We start from the raw sequence: 20,627 nt of genomic DNA, 5'->3' as shown, positions 1-20,627 counted from the left end.
AGCACAGACAGCACTAGGTGGCAGCACAGACAGCACTAGGTGGCATCACTAGGGAGACACAGAGAAGTCTGGGGGAGCATAGACATCAACAGGAGGGCACAGACTGGGGGGCATAGAAAGCAGTGGGAGGGTACAGACAGCAGTAGCAAGTTCAGAGCACTGGGGGGTACATAGTACTGAGGGGTGGCACACAGCACTGGGAAGCACGGACAGCATAAGGGGGCACAGACTGCACTAGGTGGCTGCACGGACTGCACTAGGTGGCTGCACGGACTGCACTAGGTGGCTGCACGGACTGCACTAGGTGGCTGCACGGACTGCACTAGGTGGCTGCACGGACTGCACTAGGTGGCTGCACGGACTGCACTAGGTGGCTGCACGGACTGCACTAGGTGGCTGCACGGACTGCACTAGGTGGCTGCACGGACTGCACTAGGTGGCTGCACGGACTGCACTAGGTGGCTGCACGGACTGCACTAGGTGGCTGCACGGACTGCACTAGGTGGCTGCACGGACTGCACTAGGTGGCTGCACGGACTGCACTAGGTGGCTGCACGGACTGCACTAGGTGGCTGCACGGACTGCACTAGGTGGCTGCACGGACTGCACTAGGTGGCTGCACGGACTGCACTAGGTGGCTGCACGGACTGCACTAGGTGGCTGCACGGACTGCACTAGGTGGCTGCACGGACTGCACTAGGTGGCTGCACGGACTGCACTAGGTGGCTGCACGGACTGCACTAGGTGGCTGCACGGACTGCACTAGGTGGCTGCACGGACTGCACTAGGTGGCTGCACGGACTGCACTAGGTGGCTGCACGGACTGCACTAGGTGGCAGCACTAGGGAGACACAGAAGTCTGGGGGAGCATAGACATCAACAGGAGGGCACAGACTGGGGGGCATAGAAAGCAGTGGGAGGGTACAGACAGCAGTAGCAAGTTCAGAGCACTGGGGGGTACATAGTACTGAGGGGTGGCACACAGCACTGGGGAGCACGGACAGCATAAGGGGGCACAGACAGCACTGACCGTGGCATGGACAGCACTGGTGGCAGCATGGACAGCATTAGGTGGTGCGGACAGCACTGGGGGGGCATAGACATCACCCAAGGGGTACAGACATTACTAGGGGAGCACACACAGTACTAAGGGGTACACACTGTACTAGGGGTGTACTCAACATTAGGGGGTACACACTGCATTAGGGGGTACACACTGCATTAGGGGGTACACACAGCATTAGGGGGTACACACAGCACTGGGGGCTACACAGCACTGGGGGCTACACAGCACTGGGGGGTACACACAGCATTAGGGGATACACACAGCATTAGGGGGTACACAGCACAAGGGGGTACACAGCATTGAGGGGTACACACAGCACGAGGGAGTACACAGCACTTAGCAGGGGGGGGGGGGGGTAGCGATGGGTTGCGTACTCACAGTGAGGGGGAGGAGGAGTCACGCAGACAGCAGGTCCGGGAGGCTGGTAAATCTGCTGCAGCTCTTCTGTGACATATCGCAGCGTGCTGCTTACCCCGCCCACCAGAGCAGAGAGCAGACTAGCACAGGCCGGGGTTAAGCCTAGAATGTATGGGCTGCAGTCAGGTCCTGGAAGTCAGGATCTGGATAGCGCCCGTACATTCTAGCATCTACCCTCAAGGCATCAGGCAGTGAGATTTAAAGGGCCGGCAGCCGGGAAAAGCGCGGCTGCTGCCAGAGCACAGCGGTCCCTGGGAATGTGCCTGGGGGCCGCATAAAAAGTCGTGACGGGCCGTATACGGCCCGCGGGCCGGAGGTTCCCCACCCCTGCCTTATAGGGTGTCCCATGGTAAGATACAGTATGTGATTACTCTAGATGTTTTTGTACACTTGCATGTGACTATCTATTTTGTGTGTTGCGGCATGTCAGGACTCTTATTTCTTGTTATTATTACCCCATATTCCATTCATTTGGTTATGGCATTACCTATTTATAAATGGCATTGACTCCTGACATTCCCCATTACACTACTAAGTGTTCATGCATTTCTACAGTCCGTGCTGTGTCACATCTGTCACTCTTGCTATAGACATACTGTCCTGATTTCTTCTTGCCATCCATTTGCTGTACAGGGTGTACAGACTTTGATACTTTTTCATTGTATGTTTGGCCAAAGTATTCAATTTTATTCAGTCGGATGAATTTTTTGAAATAAATTCCTGAAAGTAATTTTCAGAGGGGATTTTGCTTACACTTCATCTGACTAGGAAATGTATATTTATTATTGCTGGCCACCATGTGATTTCAATCAGAGAAAAAGCTGTCTCCTATCCTCATGTCATTGTATTGCTGTGCATTTTTATCTTGTTTTATATACATATTCTCTTAATAAAGATATTTTCTATGTAAAAGTGTTGTAGTTCTTTGTACATTCATTAGCATGTTAGCACGCCCACAGGGGTGTACTAACATGCTTATGGGAGCGACTGGCCGGGGAACTAACGCCCAGGGGGCTAGTGCTCTCGCTCATTAGCATACGGTAAAAGATCTTTAGAAATACATTTTCTAAAGCTCTCTTTATCTATGCTAGTGTATACAGGGACAGTTAGGCAGGGAATAGCAATATGCACCAGAACTGCTCGTGGTACTGGGTCCATATTGTCCCTGACAGGTTCACTTTAAGTTCACCTCAAAAGATTAGAGGGCATTTTAGGATCATCCTAAAATTTCACCCAAAGGCCAAATATCCCTACATTTTTGTGAATAGTATAGAACACACTGCACAGATTGTTTCCGAGGTTACCAGCTACCTTTTGTGGTCTCAGTGGTAGCCAGTCTCCTAGGCAATGAGATAATGGACGTGTCAATTCTTTCCTGCGTTTTTCCGATGCAATGCACTGGAAAAACACAGATCTCAAAATAGCAGCAGCCAAAAACCCGTGCGTTTTTTGCACGTTTTTGCCGCAGGTGCATTTTTGTGCGTTGTTAGCAGCCATAAACGCAGTGTCAAAAAAACGCAGCGTGTGCACATATCTTTACACTTATCTAAAAGTGATACCATTGTAAAAACTGCCCTCAACATTTACAAACCTGCTGTGTGGTCATTAATTGAACCTTCAGCTGTTTTTTAGGAATTCGTGCAGAGTGACAGGAATGAAAGTTTTATTTTTATCACCTAAATGTTGTAAACTTCTGAACAGGTTACTATAGCTGGCAGACTTTAAAGGCCACTTTACACACAGCGATATCGCTAGCGATCAAAGCACCCACCATCCTTCTGTTGTGCATCACGGGCAAATCGCTGCCCGTGGCGCACAACATCGCTAACACCCGTCACACTACTTACCTGCCTAGCGACGTCTCTGTGGCCAGCGAACCGCATCCTTTTTTAACCCCTTCATGACCGGCCGATTTTTCGCTTTCCGGTTTTTTTTTCGCCATTCTTTTTCTGAGAGACTTAACTTTTTTATTTTAGTCAATATGGTCATGTGAGGGCTCATTTTTTGCGGAACGAGCTGTACTTTTAAATGAAACCATCAGTTTTCCCATCTAGTGTACTAGAAAACGGCAAAATTCCAAATGCAGAAAAATTGCAAAAAAAGTGCGATAGCACTACTGATGTGTGGGTGTGATGCCTCAGGTCAGTGCGAGTTCGTAGACACCAAACATGTATAAGTTTACTTTTCTATTAGGGGTTAAAAAAAAATCGGACGTTTGTCCGAAAAAAGTGGCGCACGTTTTACGCCATATTCCGTGACCCGTAGCGTTCTCATTTTTCGAGATCTATGGCTCAATGACGGCTTATTTTTTTGCGTCTTGAGCTGACGTTTAACGGTACCATTTTTGCGCAGATGCTACGTTTTGATTGCCTCTTATTGCATTTTGCGCAAAAGTTGTGGCGACAAAAAAACATCGTTTTGGCGTTTGGAATTTTTTTGCCGCTACTCCGTATACTGATTAGATTAATTGATTTTATATTTTGATAGATCGGGCGTTTCTGAACGCGGCGATACCAATTTTGTGTGGTTTTTTTTTTAATTTTTTTAACCCTTTAATTTTCAATGGGGCGAATGGGGGGTGATTTGAACTTTTAGTTTTTTTTTTGTTTTAAATTTTTTAAAACTTTTTTTTTTTTCTTTTTTATTTTACTAGTCCCCCTAGGGGGCTATTGCGATCATTATTCCGATCGCTGTGCACTATCTGCTGATCACAGCTATACAGCTGTAAACAGCAGATACGCTCTCTTTCTCTTTTGCTGTGCCGCTGGCACAGCGAAAGTGAAAGCAAGTCAGGTGTAGTACAGGAGTCATCACATGACCCTGTGCTACCATGACAACTATCGGAAGTCACGTGATCGCGCCACGTAACTTCCGGTATCGGGCGGTAAGTAAATGTTTACCGCGATCGCGCTTATAATGGCGCTGTCCCATATTGACAGCGCCATATAAGGGGTTAAACGGCACGAGCAGATAACTATTCTGCTCGTGCCTAGCAGGCACACATCTCAGCTGTGAATATCAGCTGAGATGTGTGCCGATCGCAGCATGATGCTGCCGGCAGACCGCGGGCAGTAACCTTATGACCGCAAGGACGTAATTTTACGGCCCGCTGTCGTTAAGGGGTTAAGGGGGCGCTTTGTGCGGCGTCACTAAGCAGCCGACCAATAGAAGCGGAGTGGAACAGCCGAAACATCCGGCCCACCTCCCTCCTTCCTCGTTGCCGGCGGCCGCAGGTACGGTGTTCTTCCTTGTTCCTGCGGTGTCACACGTAGCGATGTGTGCTGCTTCAGGAACGACGAACAACCTGCGTCCTGCAACAGCAACGATATTTGGGACTAGAACGATGCATCAATGATCAGGTAAGTTTATTTTGATTGATAGCGGTCGTTCCTGCGTTTCACATGCAATGACGTCGCTAACGAGGCCGGATTTGCGTCACGAATTCTGTGACCCCCAACGACATCTCATTAGCGATGTCGTTGCCTGTAAAGCCCTCTTAAGGCCGTTATTTGGCCACGAATTGCTATGTCAGACATCAGGACCTCATAATCATGATCTCAGGATGCCTATTGAGTTAGAGGACCCCCCTCCTCCCCCCCCCCCCCCACACTCTAACCATCTAAATGCCATAGTCCCTAATGACAGCAGCATCTAAAAGGTTAAATACCCATGGTCAGTGTCGGCATCGATCACGTCTGATGCAGTAGGGTCAGATATACTGTATAGCTGACAGCCGCTGCATTTTCATCCATGTGGAAATGGCATTCTCATATCTCAGGTCCGTATAAAAGATGGATCGGTTGTCCCTAAGGGGTTAACATTCAATGTACTTGAAAATAGAATAAAAATGTAAGTGTGTGAAATCGTGAGAAGAAAAAAAAATGCAGTTCTCCCACGTTCTTTCAGGTTTTGTTTTTACAACATTCATTCTATGGAAAAAATTACTCTGAATTTATGATTCTCCAGATAAGTAAGATTACATCAAGACCAAAGAAATGAGCGGACACAAATGGTAGAAGTGCAGTGTGTACGTGCGCATGGGCACTGGGGCCAGTAATAGAGATGAGCAAACCCAGTGCTTCTCCCGAACACCGACTTGTGTTTTTTTTTTTTTTGTGTGTGTGTGTGTTTTGTTTAATAAAATAAAAAAATAAACCCAGTTCGGAGTCGGTGTTCAGGTGCTTGACGTATTGACGCTGTGCTCTGGTGCGGTCAGTGCTCAGCCCAGTATGAGCTGCGTGCAGTGTTTAAACGGCGCACACTGGGGGGGGTCACATCAGTGTTATCAAATGTAGTGTGAAAAACCCCGCCCCTGGAAGTGACGGCTCATGGCTGGCTGTGTGTGGGCGGAGACCAGCACTGCCAATCAGTGACTTCCATTGTGGTTCGGGCAAAGTCTGAATCCGTGGAGGTACAGTTCGGCTGCACACGCTGAACCGATCTTCCACGGGTTCACTCATCTCCGTTAACAGACAAAATACAGGCAAACCCCTGCAGCAAATGACTAGTAATACATGTAAAGAACGTAGAGTTCTTGAATTACTGTTTTGCTCAGAGTGTAAAATCCATCCCATTGCGACAAGTTGTGCCCAATCAGGATGGTTCCCATCTCTAGTAGATCAGCTCTCTACATGCCAGCAGACGTCAGAATAGATGGGGACAGAGCAGGGCCTGGACCTGATAGTTTCAAATACCTGTGGAAAGCTATGTAGATTAAATACACAGCCCAAAAAAAGGAGAGCCACCCCCTGTGTGTACAAGAACTAAAGCAAAAAAAAAGAAATGAGCTGGAATTTTTTTTTCTTCTCATTTTACATGGAGAAGAAAATTATAACATCGCCATTTTCCAAAACCCATAAGGCTGCGTGCTCGCGATCAGTGCAAGCAGCGTTTTGGACACAGCTTGTTTAACTAGTTTCCAAAACGCTGCATTGTACAGTACAAGCACAGTGGATGGGATTTATAGAAATCTCCTGCCACTGTGCTTATTTTAACACTGCGTAAACCCACTTGCGGTGTGGGTTTCCTTTCCGCAGCATGTCAATGTCTCTTGTGGAGACTCTTGATTGACTCTCCTGCATGGAAGAACGCAGCGAAAATGCACAGTGTCCAGAACGCAGACTAATCCTGATCGTATGCATGTACCCTATCAGTTTTATTCCATCAATTCAGCTGTGAGACCATACTTTTTTTTTTTTTGCATGGCTAGCTGATCGTTTTATTGATACAAGTGGGGTACAATCGTGTTTTGGGGGTGCTTTTTTTTCTAGTTATGTGGCTGAAAAAACGCAATTCTACAGTTTTTCTTTATTTCCTCCCCCCCTTTTTGAGACGGCATCGACTGATGGGGTTACTGTTTATATCTTGACATGTCAGATTTAATTTTTTTTTTTTTTTTTTACACCAAATACTTATTAATTTTCTTATTATTAATGGGCAATTAGAATTCTTACATTTTGGATTTTTACATGTTTAAAATCTTATTTTTTAATTTTATTTTTTTTTAGTCTCTTTAGGGGAATTGAACCTGCGATTGTCTGCTTATACCATATACTGCAGTACAGATGTGGCTGGACTTTACATGAGCACCACGATGACAGACATGGGGACATTGAGCAGGCTCAAATTGACTCCCTCCCAATGTTTACACCACGCTGTTGCTATATACTTCACTTGAGTCATGTGTTTTTACTGCTGACCGGATGCAAATTTATGCCTATGGAATTTGAGCCTGTTGCCATTGACTTCAGTTGTTAAACTGTATTTGTATATTGTATATAATAAAATTGTATATAATAAATTATTTTGGTGATACCTAACTATATCCAATTGTGGCAAAAATACATACCTGGAGTGCATGTCAAAAACATAATGTGAACAGGGTTTATTTATGTTTTAATTGAAATCCAATCACTAAACGTTAAAAACAAAAACTTGTTACATAGGTTAAAAAAAAAAAAGCCCTAGGTCCTTCTAGTTGAACCTTTTTCCACCAATTATATATGTTGTAATGAAAATTGTATGAAAAAAAACCCAACTTCTAGTCTGAGCAAATGAGTTGGGGTATCTGTATATACAATCCCACAACCCCTGGCAAAAATTCTGGACTTACCTGGCTCTGAGGATGTTCATTCAGTTTTTTTTACTTTTGTTTAAAAAAGCAGATCACAGACATGGCACAAAACTAAAGTCATTTCAAATGATGGCAACTTTCTGACTTTTAGAAACACTAAATAAAATCATGAAAACACAATGTGCTAGCCAGTAACTGTTACTTTTCAAGACCTAACAAGGAGAAAAAATTATTGAATCACTCAATTATGAGGGAAAAAATATCATAAAAAAAACAAACAAAAGAACACTCCAATACATCACTAGTATTTTGTTGCACCACCTCTAGCTTTAATAACACCTTGCAGTCTCTTAGGGGTGCTTCACACACAGCGAGCTCGCTGCCGAGATCGCTGCTGAGTCACGCTTTTTGTGACGCAGCAGTGACCTCATTAGCGATCTCGCTGTGTGTGACACTGAGCAGCGATCTTTCCCCTGCTGCGAGATCGCTGCTCGTTACACACAGCCCTGGTTTGTTTTCTTCAAAGCCGCTCTCCTGCTGTGACACACAGATCGCTGTGTGTGACAGCGAGAGAGCAACAAATGAAGCGAGCAGGGAGCAGGAGCCGGCGTCTGGCAGCTGCGGTAAGCTGTAACCAAGATAAACATCGGGTAACCAAGGTGGTTACCCGATATTTACCTTAGTTACCAGCCTCTGCAGCTCTCACGCTGCCTGTGCTGCCGGCTCCGGCTCTCTGCACATGTAGCTGCTGTACACATCGGGTTAATTAACCCGATGTGTACTGTAGCTAGGAGAGCATGGAGCCAGCGCTAAGCAGTGTGCGAGGCTCCCTGCTCTCTGCACATGTAGCTGCATTACACATCGGGTTAATTAACCCGATGTGTACTGTAGCTAGGAGAGCAAGGAGCTAAGCGGTGTGCGCTGGTAACTAATGTAAACATTGGGTAACCATACCCGATGTTTACCTTAGTTACCAGTATCCGCAGCTTCCAGACGCCGGCTCCGTGCAAGCGCAGTGCCGCTTGCACGTCGCTGCTGGCTGGGGGCTGGTCACTGGTCGCTGGTGAGATCTGCCTGTTTGACAGCTCACCAGCGACCATGTAGCGATGCAGCAGCGATCCTGACCAGGTCAGATCGCTGGTCAGATCGCTGCTGCATCGCTAAAGTGTGAAGGTACCCTTAGGCATGGACTTAATGAGGGACAAACAGAGAAAGTTGGAGCCAGATTGATGAAGAGTACTGATTGCTGTTGCCCGATCCGCTTTGCAGGTTGGAGCCTTGTCATGGACCATTTTCTTCAACTTCCACCAAAGATTTTCAATCGGATTGAGATCCAGACTATTTGCAGGCCATGTCATTGACCTTATCTGTCTTCTTTCAAAGAATGTTTTCACAGTTTTTGCTCTATGGCAGGATGCATTATCATCCTGATAAATGATTTCATCATCCCCAAACACCCAACAATTGATGGGATAAGAAAAGTGTCCAAAATTTCAATGTAAACTAGGGCATTTATTGAAGATGTAATGACAGCCAGCTCCCCAGTACCTTTTACCTGACATGCAGCCCCATATCATCAATGACTGTGCAAATTTACATGTTCTCTTTAGGCAGTCATCTTTTTATTGTTTAGCTTTTCTGTATATAAAATCCCATTTACTTTAGGTGGTTTCTGATAGTTTGGTCACAGACATTAACTCCAGTTTCTTCCCATTCGTTCCTCATTTGTTTTGTTGTGTATTTCCTGTTGTGGAGACGTATTGCTTTGTTTCCTGTCTTGACGCTTTGATGTCTTGCTTGGTCTACCAGTATGTTTGTCTTTAACAACCTTCCCATGTTATTTGTATTTTGACCAGATTTTAGACACAGCTGATTTTGAACTAACATCTTTTGCAACATTGCGTGATGATTTATCCTCTTTTAACAGTTTGATTCTCTCCTTTGTTTCAATTGACATCTCTCGTGTTGGAGCCATGATTTATGTCAGTCCACTTGGTGCAACAGCTCTCCAAGGTGTGATCACTCCTTTTTAGATGCAGACTAATGAGCAGATCTTATTTGATGCAGATGTTATGGGAAAATTTACAGGGTGATTCCATATTTTTTTTTCCTCAGCATTGAGTCATTCCATAATTTTTCCCCGTTTTGGTCTTGAAAAGTAACCGTTACTGGCTAGCACATTGTTTCATCATTTTTTTTATTTTTTTTTGTCTTTCTTAAAGCCAGACAGTTGCCATTTGAAATGACTTTAGTTTGTGACATGTCTGTGATCTGCTTTTTTTTAAACAAAAGTAAATAACTGAATGAACATCCTCAGAGCCAGGTGAGTCCATCATGTTTGCCAGGGGTTGTAGTAGGATCATCTCCTCAATCTAAGGCCGTTTAAAGGCAAACAATAAACCTAGTATCATATCTGCTTGTATACACCTGACTATGCGGATTGATATTACCTGAATTGTCACTATTGTTTTTCTTATTTTATTACTGTTTATACTACGTATTCCCTCAGTAAACAGTAAGGCGTTGTATACAATAGCTTACTGTGTTCTGCCTTCTGAATATGTTCAAGTGATTTGTGACCTTTTCAAGGGTTTATATAATAATGTCACATGTATAATGGTGGACCTGAGGCAGAGCTGTCTGTATAGTAAGCTGCACTATTTAGGGGCTGTGCATCATAACGACAGATTCCTCTAGGTTATTGTACCAAACGGCACAAAAAAACCCAAAACTGCAGCATTCAGCTTACAATAACTAAAACAGAAGGGGGCAGAATCCTAGTATGTAGGGCCTGCTTCATCAGAGGGTCTGTGTCAGCACTGAATGACTGTTCACATCAAATACAGGCTCTCATGCATCGTGGTGGGACTAATAATTTAAATACACCTTCCCACCAGCTTGGTTTCCATCTATCGCCTCCCTTCTCTAACGATATGAAGCTAGAGTTGTCAATCAAAGAAGGGAAGGTGCAGATAGAGGGAAAACAAGTGGAAGGTGTTAAGGTGAACTTTTAACCAGAGATCACTAGTTGCCTACTGCCTGGCCGAGTTTGTATGGACCAAGTGCATGCGTAAAAGAATCCACACCAGACACAATTGGATATGAAATCTCTTCTTGGTCACAGTAAAAATGGCACCGAACAGAGTGAGTACACAGCATGCGTCCTCTTGATATAGGCTAGGGGCGTACACTAGTTCAGATATACCCATTTAGTGGGACAGTTCATGGGCTAGCCAATGGGGAGATCTGTGTTGCTGTTGATGGGCGGGTCTGACTTCAGTGGATGAAACCATGGTGATGGGAGGAACGTCATCTGGTGGATCCATGCTGATGGTTTGGTCTGTGATGTCATTGGGGGCCATCTTGGCTTCCTCTTAAGAGTGACTGGCTTATGTATAGAGAATTGATTTAATTGAAGACACTTCTTACAATGCTCTATGTCCAGAGGTTAATTAAGTATATCACCTTATGGCTCTCCTCAACAGAAGGTGTATTTAAATTATTAACCCCACCATGAGGCACGAGCGCCTGTACTTGGTGTGAACAGTCATTCAGTGCTGACAGTCTAAAGAGGTTTTCCACTACTAATGTAACTTCTCCTTTCATTTGTTGTAACACTTCCTAAAGCCCCCTTCACACGTCAGTGATTTTGGTACATATGTTGGTGTTTTTACACGTACCAGAATTATGGACATACGCAGACCCATTAAAATCAATGGGTCTGCGCGCACATCAGTGATTTGTCACTGACCGTGTTTTCGTGCCGCTCACACGTGTGTCCATGTGTTCTGCACGGAGACAAGTCCATTTTTCTCTGGCACCACTGATTTCACACGGACCACACAGTGACACGTACCCGAGAATCCACTTATCTTTGAAATAAAAATTTTATACTCTCCTGTCTCCAACTATGCGGTCTCTGGCCACTGCAGTTTCCTGCTTGCAGGCTAGCTAATCATGCTCCTCAATATTCACTGCACAGCCTACTCAGAAATAACAGCAGCGGCTGGAGACAGCAGCACCGGAGACAGGTACAGTAGGGGACTCAACAGTAGGGAACAACCTTATGCCATGGCATCACATATTAATACCCAAGAATCTTAAACAATCTTAATCTCCTTTTGAGTAATCTTATTGGGTCTGTATTGCAGTAACTGGTCCATTAAAGAGATGTCAGCAAGTTTTTGCTGCCTCATCTGGGACCATCATATAATAGGAAAAAGAGACCCTGAATCCAACAACTATATCACTTAGTTTACTGGGTGCAGCCATTCTAATACAATCAGTTTTTAGATTTGGCATTGCAGCACAGCTGAGAAAGCTAACCTTAAGGCCCAGTCACACACAACGACTTACCAGCGATCCCAAAAACGATGCGACCTGATAGGGATCGCAGGTAAGTCGCTGGGAGGTTGCAGGTGAGATGTCAGTCAGATTTACCAGCGATGCAGGAACAATACAGGTCGCAGTAGTGACCTGTATAACGATCTCAGCAGTCACTGTGACCCTGTCACACAGTGTCAAACACAGCAAAGGCGATGTCCTGCTGGGACCCATCGAAGAAAATGGCCTGGACCATTCTGCAACGACTAGAGATCTCACAGCAGGGGCCTGATCGCTGGTAGGTGTCACACATAACGAGATCGCTGGGGAGATCGTTACTGTGTCACGAAAACCGTGACTCAGCAGCGATCTCGTTATGTGTGACTGTACCTTTACCCACTCCAGACTCTGTGCAATGTCTATACAGTGAGCTGCTTATCAGATGTGGAGGGTGTATAAGTTAAGGTACCGTCACACTAAGCAACTTACCAGCGATCCCAACAACGATAGGGATCGCTGGTAAGTTGCTAGGAGGTTGCTGGTGAGCTGTCACACTGCAACGCTCCAGCGATCCCACCAGCAACCTGACCTGGCAGGGATCGCTGGAGCGTGGCTACACGAGTTGCTGGTGAGCTCACCAGCAACCAGTGACCAGCCCCCAGCGCCGCGTGGAAGATGCTGCGCTTGGTAACTAAGGTAAATATCGGTAACCAACCCGATATTTACCTTGGTTACCACTGCACGCAGCTACACGTGCAGAGAGCAGGGAGCAGCGCACACTGAGCGCTGGCTCCCTGCTCTCCTAGTACAGCACACATCGGGTTAATTACCCGATGTATGCTGCAGCTAAATGTGCACAGAGCAGGGAGCAGCGCACACTGAGCGCTGGCTCCCTGCTCTCCTACTTACAGCACACATGGGGTTAATTAACCCGATGTGTGCTGCAGCTACATGTGCACAGAGCAGGGAGCAGCGCACACTGCTTAGCGCTGGCTCCCTGCTCTCCTAGTTACAGCACACATCAGGTTAATTAACCCGATGTGTCCTGCAGCTAGCTACATGTGCACAGAGCAGGAGCCGGCAGCACAGGCAGTGAGAGAGGCTGGTAGCTGGTATCGAAGGTAAATATCGGGTAACCAAGGACAGGGCTTCTTGGTTACCCGATGTTTACATTGGTTACCAGCCTCCGCAGAAGCCGGCTCCTGCACATTTAATTGTTGCTGTCTCGCTGTCACACACAGCGATCTGCGCTTCACAGCGGGACAGCAACAACTAAAAAATGGCCCAGGACATTCAGCAACAACCAACGACCTCACAGCAGGGGCCAGGTTGTTGCTGGATGTCACACACAGCAACATCGCTAGCAACGTCACAAAAGTTGTTCGTTAGCAGCGATGTTGCTAGCGATGTTGCTTAGTGTGACGGGGCCTTTAGACAATGATGATCTCAAATGATAAAACCTTCACTATAAGTAAACTGTAAAAAGGTTTGTAAATGACAATGTTGAACTGTGTCTATCTCCTGCTGTCTTCAGATTACATAGCAAAAGCCTGCTGACAGATACCCATTAAGCTATTTATACTGTCGATTACACAAAGGGTATGTGCACATGTCAAGAATTTGCAGTAGATTGTTCTGCACTAAAACTCCTCTCAACAGAAATAACCGTGTACAATGTTTTTATTGCCTTTTTACTAAGGTTTGTTGTTTTTTTTTTAAGCATTCATATGAAAACAGTGAAAAACACTGCAAAAATGCTGAAAACATTGACCCTCTTTAGTTTTTAATAAACGTTTTGAAAGTTAAAATACGAAGTAAAAAAAAAAGCACGAGATTTGATTTCTCATTTGTTGCTGGTATAGCAAATCGGTGTTTTCGGTTGTGTTTTTTTTGTTTTTATGTACAAAATAAGATACTAAAAATCTATTATAAAAACACATGTGCACAGGCCCGAGGAGTGCGCTCTACTGCGAAGTGCAAATATTCCTTTCATCAATGGTGTAAAGTCCTCAACACCATAATATCCCACTGCAGGAGGCAACACCAGTATAGATAGTGACCACTTTCCACTTCAGTGTGGTTTCTCGACACGGCATACATATATTCTCAATACCCATATGTTTCACTAAACTACTGATTACCCAGCAATCCTTCTTTTCATTCATTGTATCATTGCAGTGCTGCATTGTAGCTGACATCAGCCTAATTTCATAACTGATGTCATCTTTACTGGTGCTTGAGTTTGCATAATATGGATTTATTAACTATTTAGTACTGCCTTATTGTATCATCGCAAGTCAGCATGACCACCAACATCCACTTTGCATCATTCTATCATTTATATTGCCTTCACTACTGTTGGTGCATAAATATGGGTAGATTGAACCAGCACAACAGTGCTTTCAACTCATAAAAGGAACCTGTTGCGTCACCTAACACTACTAATTTGCAGGTTATAGCGTTCTAAAGCTGCACAACCACCGCACTGAAAGCCCAGCTGCTGGGAGGAAATTAACTTTATTCTTCCCTTCTGCTTCTGGCCCTCAATCATGTAGGCGCGACTTCAGTCACCACTCGGTACATAATGAGTGGCGGCTGTAACACAACGAGGCACTGACAGCTGTCTTTATCAGTGCAGAGCTGGCTGTCAGTCAGTGACGGGGTCTGGTTACAGCCGCCGCTTATTATGTACCGAGTGGTGACTGAAGTCACGCCTATATGATTGAGGGCCAGAAGCAGAAGGGAGGAATAGTTAATTTAATCTGGGTAGATTAATTGTTAATTATGAGACTGATTTGTGAGATTTTATGTTGGTCATATCCTGAATGATATGAGAGGGTTTGAGAATATTAATTACGCTGTCATATTTGATGGCCTATAGAGTCTTTTGTTGCTGTTGTTGTTGAGTTTTATGGGAATAATCCCCTATTCAGTGCAGTGTAAAGGCCCAGTCACACACAACGACTTACCAGCGATCCCGAAAACGATGTGACCTGATAGCCAGCGATCCCTATGTCGCTGGGAGGTTGCAGGTGAGATGTCACACAGTCAGACCTTACCAGCGATGCAGGAACAATACAGGACGCAGTAGCGACCTGTAAAACGATCTCCGCAGTCACTGTGACCCTGTCACACAGTGTCAAACACAGCGATGTGTCCTGCTCAGCAGGACATCGCCTTTGAAGAAAATGGTCTGGACCATTCTGCAACGACTAGCGATCTCACAGCAGGGGCCTGATCGCTGGTAGGTGTCACACATAACGAGATCGCTAACGGGATCGCTACTGCGTCACAGAAACCGTGACTCAGCTGTGATCTCGCTCGCAATCTCGTTATGTGTGACGGTACCTTAAAAGTAGAGACCTGATATATTCTAATACTGCCCAGCACTTCAGACTGTTGATGAGAACCTATGGAAGAGTCCCCTAATTGGTCCCTTGAGGTCACTGAATGCTTTTATTAAGGGACAGATGACTGTAACAGACTTTGATCTTTCTTCCTTGTCACAAACTAGAATAAAACTTTTTTTTTTTTTTCTTCATAATTCTGATCAACATAGATTTTATTAAATGACTATGGTTGGTTGTTCTTTAAGCATTTTTGTGTGCTGATTCCGAATCTGCAATCAGAAATTTTTTTTGTGCACAAATCTTTTCATGTTTGTTTTTTCCCAATAAATTTAGTCTACATTTCCCCTTCATAAATTACTTTTGCTTATTAGGTGCTGGGATTGTTGGTACTTTGCATTGGTCTTAAGAAGTTGGTTTGTTTTTATACTTTGGAAGCAAACAGAGCTCCGGTTTTTCTCAAAGGTTGACTAATTTTTAGGGATGTGCACACTTTGGAGTTTTGCAGGTTACATATCAAAAAGCTTCATTATCTCACTGTCCTTAGCGATTAAAATTACAACTGATATGCAGAAAGTTTTCTTATACTTTAAACTGCTAATATAATGTAAATTTGTTCTTGTGTAACATTCTGTTAAAGCCTAAAATCACGAAGAAGAAGCAGAACGCCGTTTATATTTTCAGTGCAAAATTGGACAAGGCAAACTTTGGGCCGCCATTTTTTTTTTTTTATCTTGTGTTGCACTTCTCACAAGTTGTCTCAATGGTAAACCATGGCACTTTGCATTTCCTGTTCCAATGGTATGGAGGGAACCAAGAGACCATTCTACAGATTGCTATTTTTGTATGACAAAGATTGCTGGAGTAAAAAGTAAAACAAATTCAGTGAATTATCCAAACAGTCCTTCAGTAATTAGGCTGGGTCTCCCCTCATAGCCGACAGTGCCCACACCACCAACCTTGGTTCTAGAAGATTCAGACGGTGATTTGGTTGAAGAAGAGCTGATTTCATTTTTTAGGTGATGACTCTGGGGAGCCCCACAAACCAAACCAAATTGATCTAAATTATTTCGTTTGTGATCTGAACCCATCAAAAAGTCAGGAAGGCAGGCACCAGAGAAGGGGACCAAAAAATGTTCTTTCCGCCATAGGCAGCAGGAGCTTGAGCACTAATTTTCAATGGAAGAGGACCGTTTACTGCAACATGCGAACTCTCTGCTTAGATACAGTGGGACAAGAGCAGACCTCAAGAATGGAGGCTTTTTTAATAGATTTTTCAAAAACCAGTTTAAAAGTCCTTCTCCATAATGGCAACATAAATCCATCTGTTCCTCTTATGCAGCAAGTCTGTAAAAAATATATGAAAATATGCACCTTCTACTGTCAAAAAACGTTACGAAAACAAGTGGTGATCTGAAGGTAATAGCTTTGGTGCTTTTGTTTTTTTTTGTTTTTTTTCTCTTTTTGCAGTCTTTACCTCTTCCCATTCACAATTTCACAAAAAAAAAAAAAAGTGGCCACCAAGAAACAGTTTAACTCATGGAATAAAGCATTTCCTGCAACGTTCTCTGGTAACTCCAGAAATAGTTTTCCTTCCGCCACTCAATATAAAACTTGGGCTGATGAAGAACTTTGTCAAAGCGATGGTTCATAATGGCGAGGGTTTTGCATACCTCACAAACAAGTTTCCACAAATCACCGAGGCTAAGATCAAGGATGGAATTTTTGCAGGCCCACAAATAAGGGAAATTATGTAAGACACAGATTTTGGTACAAAACTAAGAGCCGGAGTCACCGGCATGGGAGTCGTTCAAAAATGTAGTGGTGAGCTTCCTTGGTAACCATAAAGCACCAAACTATAGAGATCGTGTGACTTATTAGCACTCTACAAAAAATTGTGACGCACTAGGTCTCTCCAGATGCATTCATTGGACTCCCATTTTAGATTCCCCCCAATAATATTGGAGCTGTCATTGATTAGCATGGGGAGTAGTGTTATCAGGACATAGCACTGCTTGAAGGCCATTATGAAGGGAAATGGAGCCCAAAAATGCTTGGAGACTACTACATATTTTTTAAATAATTACAATTTTTATAGTTATTTTAATTACGTAGTTTCTGTTTAAAAATTCTCAAATTTAAACACGTTATTCAAAATTTCTGCCCTATTGAAAAATTCTGAAAGCAGATATGTAATCTGGGCATTTCATGCATTTTAACACAGAAAAAGTAAAACTTTGTTGGCCAGTGTTGTTACACCTAGAATATTGATCTTGGTATCGCCTGGAAGCTAAAGCCTTCCCCTCACATCCCCTATACATAATAGATGGCTTTTAACATAACAATGATTTGTCCGATTGTCCAAACGACAACTGCTTTTATTTCCCCAAAAATAAGTATTTTATATTCTATTATTTTTGGCTCCAAAAGATGCATTGGGGCTTATTCTTGGGGGATCACTTATATTTTCTATAGGTGTCAGTGATTGGGTTGCCCATTAAAGAAAAATTATTTATACCTTCCTTCTCCCATAACCGAGCCCACCCCTCTGCTGGCGTCAGTTATTTTAATAAAATAATGAATATTCACCTCCTTCCCCACCTACCTGCTGGCTTCAGTGATTGTAACACCCCTTTGCGTTGCGTCACTGAAGCAATTAGACTGTCCTCTTACTGCCAGAGGATCGCATCGCAATGCTCGCACTGTCTGGTGGCTTCACTGACCTGAGCGTGTCTGTGTATTTCTCTGCAGCTGTCACGCTCAGGTGAGGAGAGCCGACCTCCAGTGCGAGCATTGCACTACGATCCTCAGGCAGTAAAATGAGTCTGTCAGTATTCCCCACCTCCAGTCCTCAAGACCCACCAACAGTGCATGTTTTCAGGATTTCCTTAGTATGTAGGTTGTACAGGTGATGATAATTTAATTACCTGCACAGATGATTCCAAAACCTGTGCAATGCTAAGGAAATTCTAAAAACATGCACTGTTGGTGGCTCCTGAAGACTGGAGTTGGGGAACCCTGGTCTAAGTGAATTACTGGCACAGAGGAGTGGGTGGGGAAGGAGGTGAATATTCATTTTCTCATTAACACAAGTTCCAATCACTGACTCCGGCAGAGGGGTGGTGGGCAGCAAGATGGGTGAATATTCATTCCATTAACTCGCCGACATATGACTATAAACTTCCAGGGCTTACAGCAACACAGCAGGGCAATGTATACCAATAAAAGTTGCATATCCTGCCCAAGCCCTATTTCAGGCTACAATTCGTATGTTAATGCTCAACTAGGGCTTGGTTTTGGAGTAGAGCTTATATTTTAAGCATACTCCAAAAAGGCAAAAAAATCCAGCTTGGTCTTATTTCCGGGGAAACACGTTCTCTCACGATTCCACCATATATATTTCATGGCTTCCCAATGTATGTTCTGTCATGCCCTGCTCTTGGGACTAGTCTCTAGTTGGGCCTAGTCCTGGCTACAGTTGTAGTCGGCTGTAAAACATTGATTTTAATAGTTTCCAACTATGTGGGTGTTCACTGCGAAATGTCTTTCCAAATTGAAGCATTTACCTTGTGGATGTGTTGTAATGATAAACCTACACTTGTTCATGTATCTTGTATATTTGACTTATACTTTCATAAAATAGGATGATCATCGGAAAGAAAGGGGTGGTCTCTGTCCGTGCTTATTCTCCCCGTCTATGGGGTTGAGTGAGTGCTACACGGAGCCTATTTCTCTGCCCTGCTACTTCTAAGTGCCTTTTAAATGAAAGTAAAAATGTGCTGTTCTTCATTATTCTGTGATTACAGAGAGTTGGGTAGTTGATCCTGGGATTTGTTATGGCTATATTTGGAGTTATATTTTTTTTTCCAATTTAAAGTTTTATTGAGTTTTAAAGAATACATTAAAAGAATATGGATCCATGTTATAACTGACAATGCGAAACCAAAGTCTATGCGACACAACACATTCGCAAATGTCATGACAGTATGTACCGTATTTTTCGGACCATAAGACGCACTTTTTTTCCCCCCAAATGTTGGGGGAAAGTGGGGGGTGCGTCTTATGGTCTGACTATAAGGTTGCGGGTGCGGGGAATGAGGGTGCCGCGGTGGAGCGGGTCATCGGCGGCACCAGCAGGCTGTAGCAGCCTGCAGCAGCCTGCCGTGACCACGTGGGCCCGCTCATTACATATGCACACCCATCCTCCCGCACATCATCTCTCAGCGAAACCGGGGGTGATGGGCGGGAAGGGGGGGGTGTGCATAATTAGCAGCCGGCCGTGATCACCCCTGGCAACTACAGCCTGGAGTGATCATGTGCGGCTGTATTCACTGCCCCCCGTGCATCATTATCGGCGCGGGGTGCAGTGAATCAGTGTACTCACCCGTCACCGTGTGTGGAGCCGCCCCCCTGCAGCATCGCGTCTTCCTGTCTGTGCCGGCGGTCAGCTGATCTGGACACTAGCGGCGCGCACCGCGATAACGTCATCGCTGTGCGTGCCGCTAGTATCCACCAGAATCGATCAGCTTACCGCCGGCACAGACAGGAAGACGCGATGCTGCAGACACCGGTGACGGCTCCACACACGGTGACGGCTCCACACAGCGGCGCTGCAGCTGAGACAGAGATCGGTGCTTCAGGGAGTGAGGAAGGGTAAGTATAAACGTTTATTTTTTTGTTCCTGTGCCACAGGATACACGCCATTTACCAGGATGGGGGTATATCATGAGCAGGATGGATGGGGGCATTTCATGAGCAGGATGGATGGGGGCATATCATGAGCAGGATGGATGGGGGCATATCATGAGCAGGATGGATGGGGGCATATCATGAGCAGGATGGATGGGGGCATATCATGAGCAGGATGGATGGGGGCATTTCATGAGCAGGATGGATGGGGGCATTTCATGAGCAGGATGGATGGGGGCATATCATGAGCAGGATGGATGGGGGCATATCTTGAGCAGGATGGATGGGGGCATATCTTGAGCAGGATGGATATGGGCATATCATGAGCAGGATGGATGGGGGCATATCATGAGCAGGATGGATGGGGGCATATCATGAGCAGGATGGATGGGGGCATTTCATGAGCAGGATGGATGGGGGCATTTCATGAGCAGGATGGATGGGGGCATATCATGAGCAGGATGGATGGGGGCATATCATGAGCAGGATGGATGGAAGGTATATTATTAGCAGGATGGATGGTGGGTATATTAATTATTAGCAGGATGGGGGTATATGAGCAGGATCATATACAAGGCAGGAGGATCCTTATCAGAATGGGGTACCTTAGTAGAGAATTTGGGGACATTACCCCCATAACAGTGTGTCATGACCATATTTTTTGGTTAAAAGTTTATTTTCCTCCTCTAAAACCAGGGTGCGTCTTATGGTC

The 20,627-nt window shown here is 44.8% G+C and overlaps 1 protein-coding gene across 2 annotated transcripts in view; it reads left to right on the top strand.

The window, feature by feature from the left end:
* The window catches only part of LOC142250985 (calcium release-activated calcium channel protein 1), a 48,870-nt gene that overhangs the window by 23,409 nt on the left and 4,834 nt on the right, over positions 1 to 20,627 (top strand). The gene's annotated exons all lie outside the window — the stretch shown is intronic.

This window comes from Anomaloglossus baeobatrachus, chromosome 1, assembly GCF_048569485.1.
Source record: "Anomaloglossus baeobatrachus isolate aAnoBae1 chromosome 1, aAnoBae1.hap1, whole genome shotgun sequence".
Classification (NCBI taxonomy): Eukaryota; Metazoa; Chordata; class Amphibia; order Anura; family Aromobatidae; genus Anomaloglossus; species Anomaloglossus baeobatrachus.
Note: the sequence above shows the minus strand (reverse complement) of the source record. Positions and strands in the feature narration are given on the sequence as shown.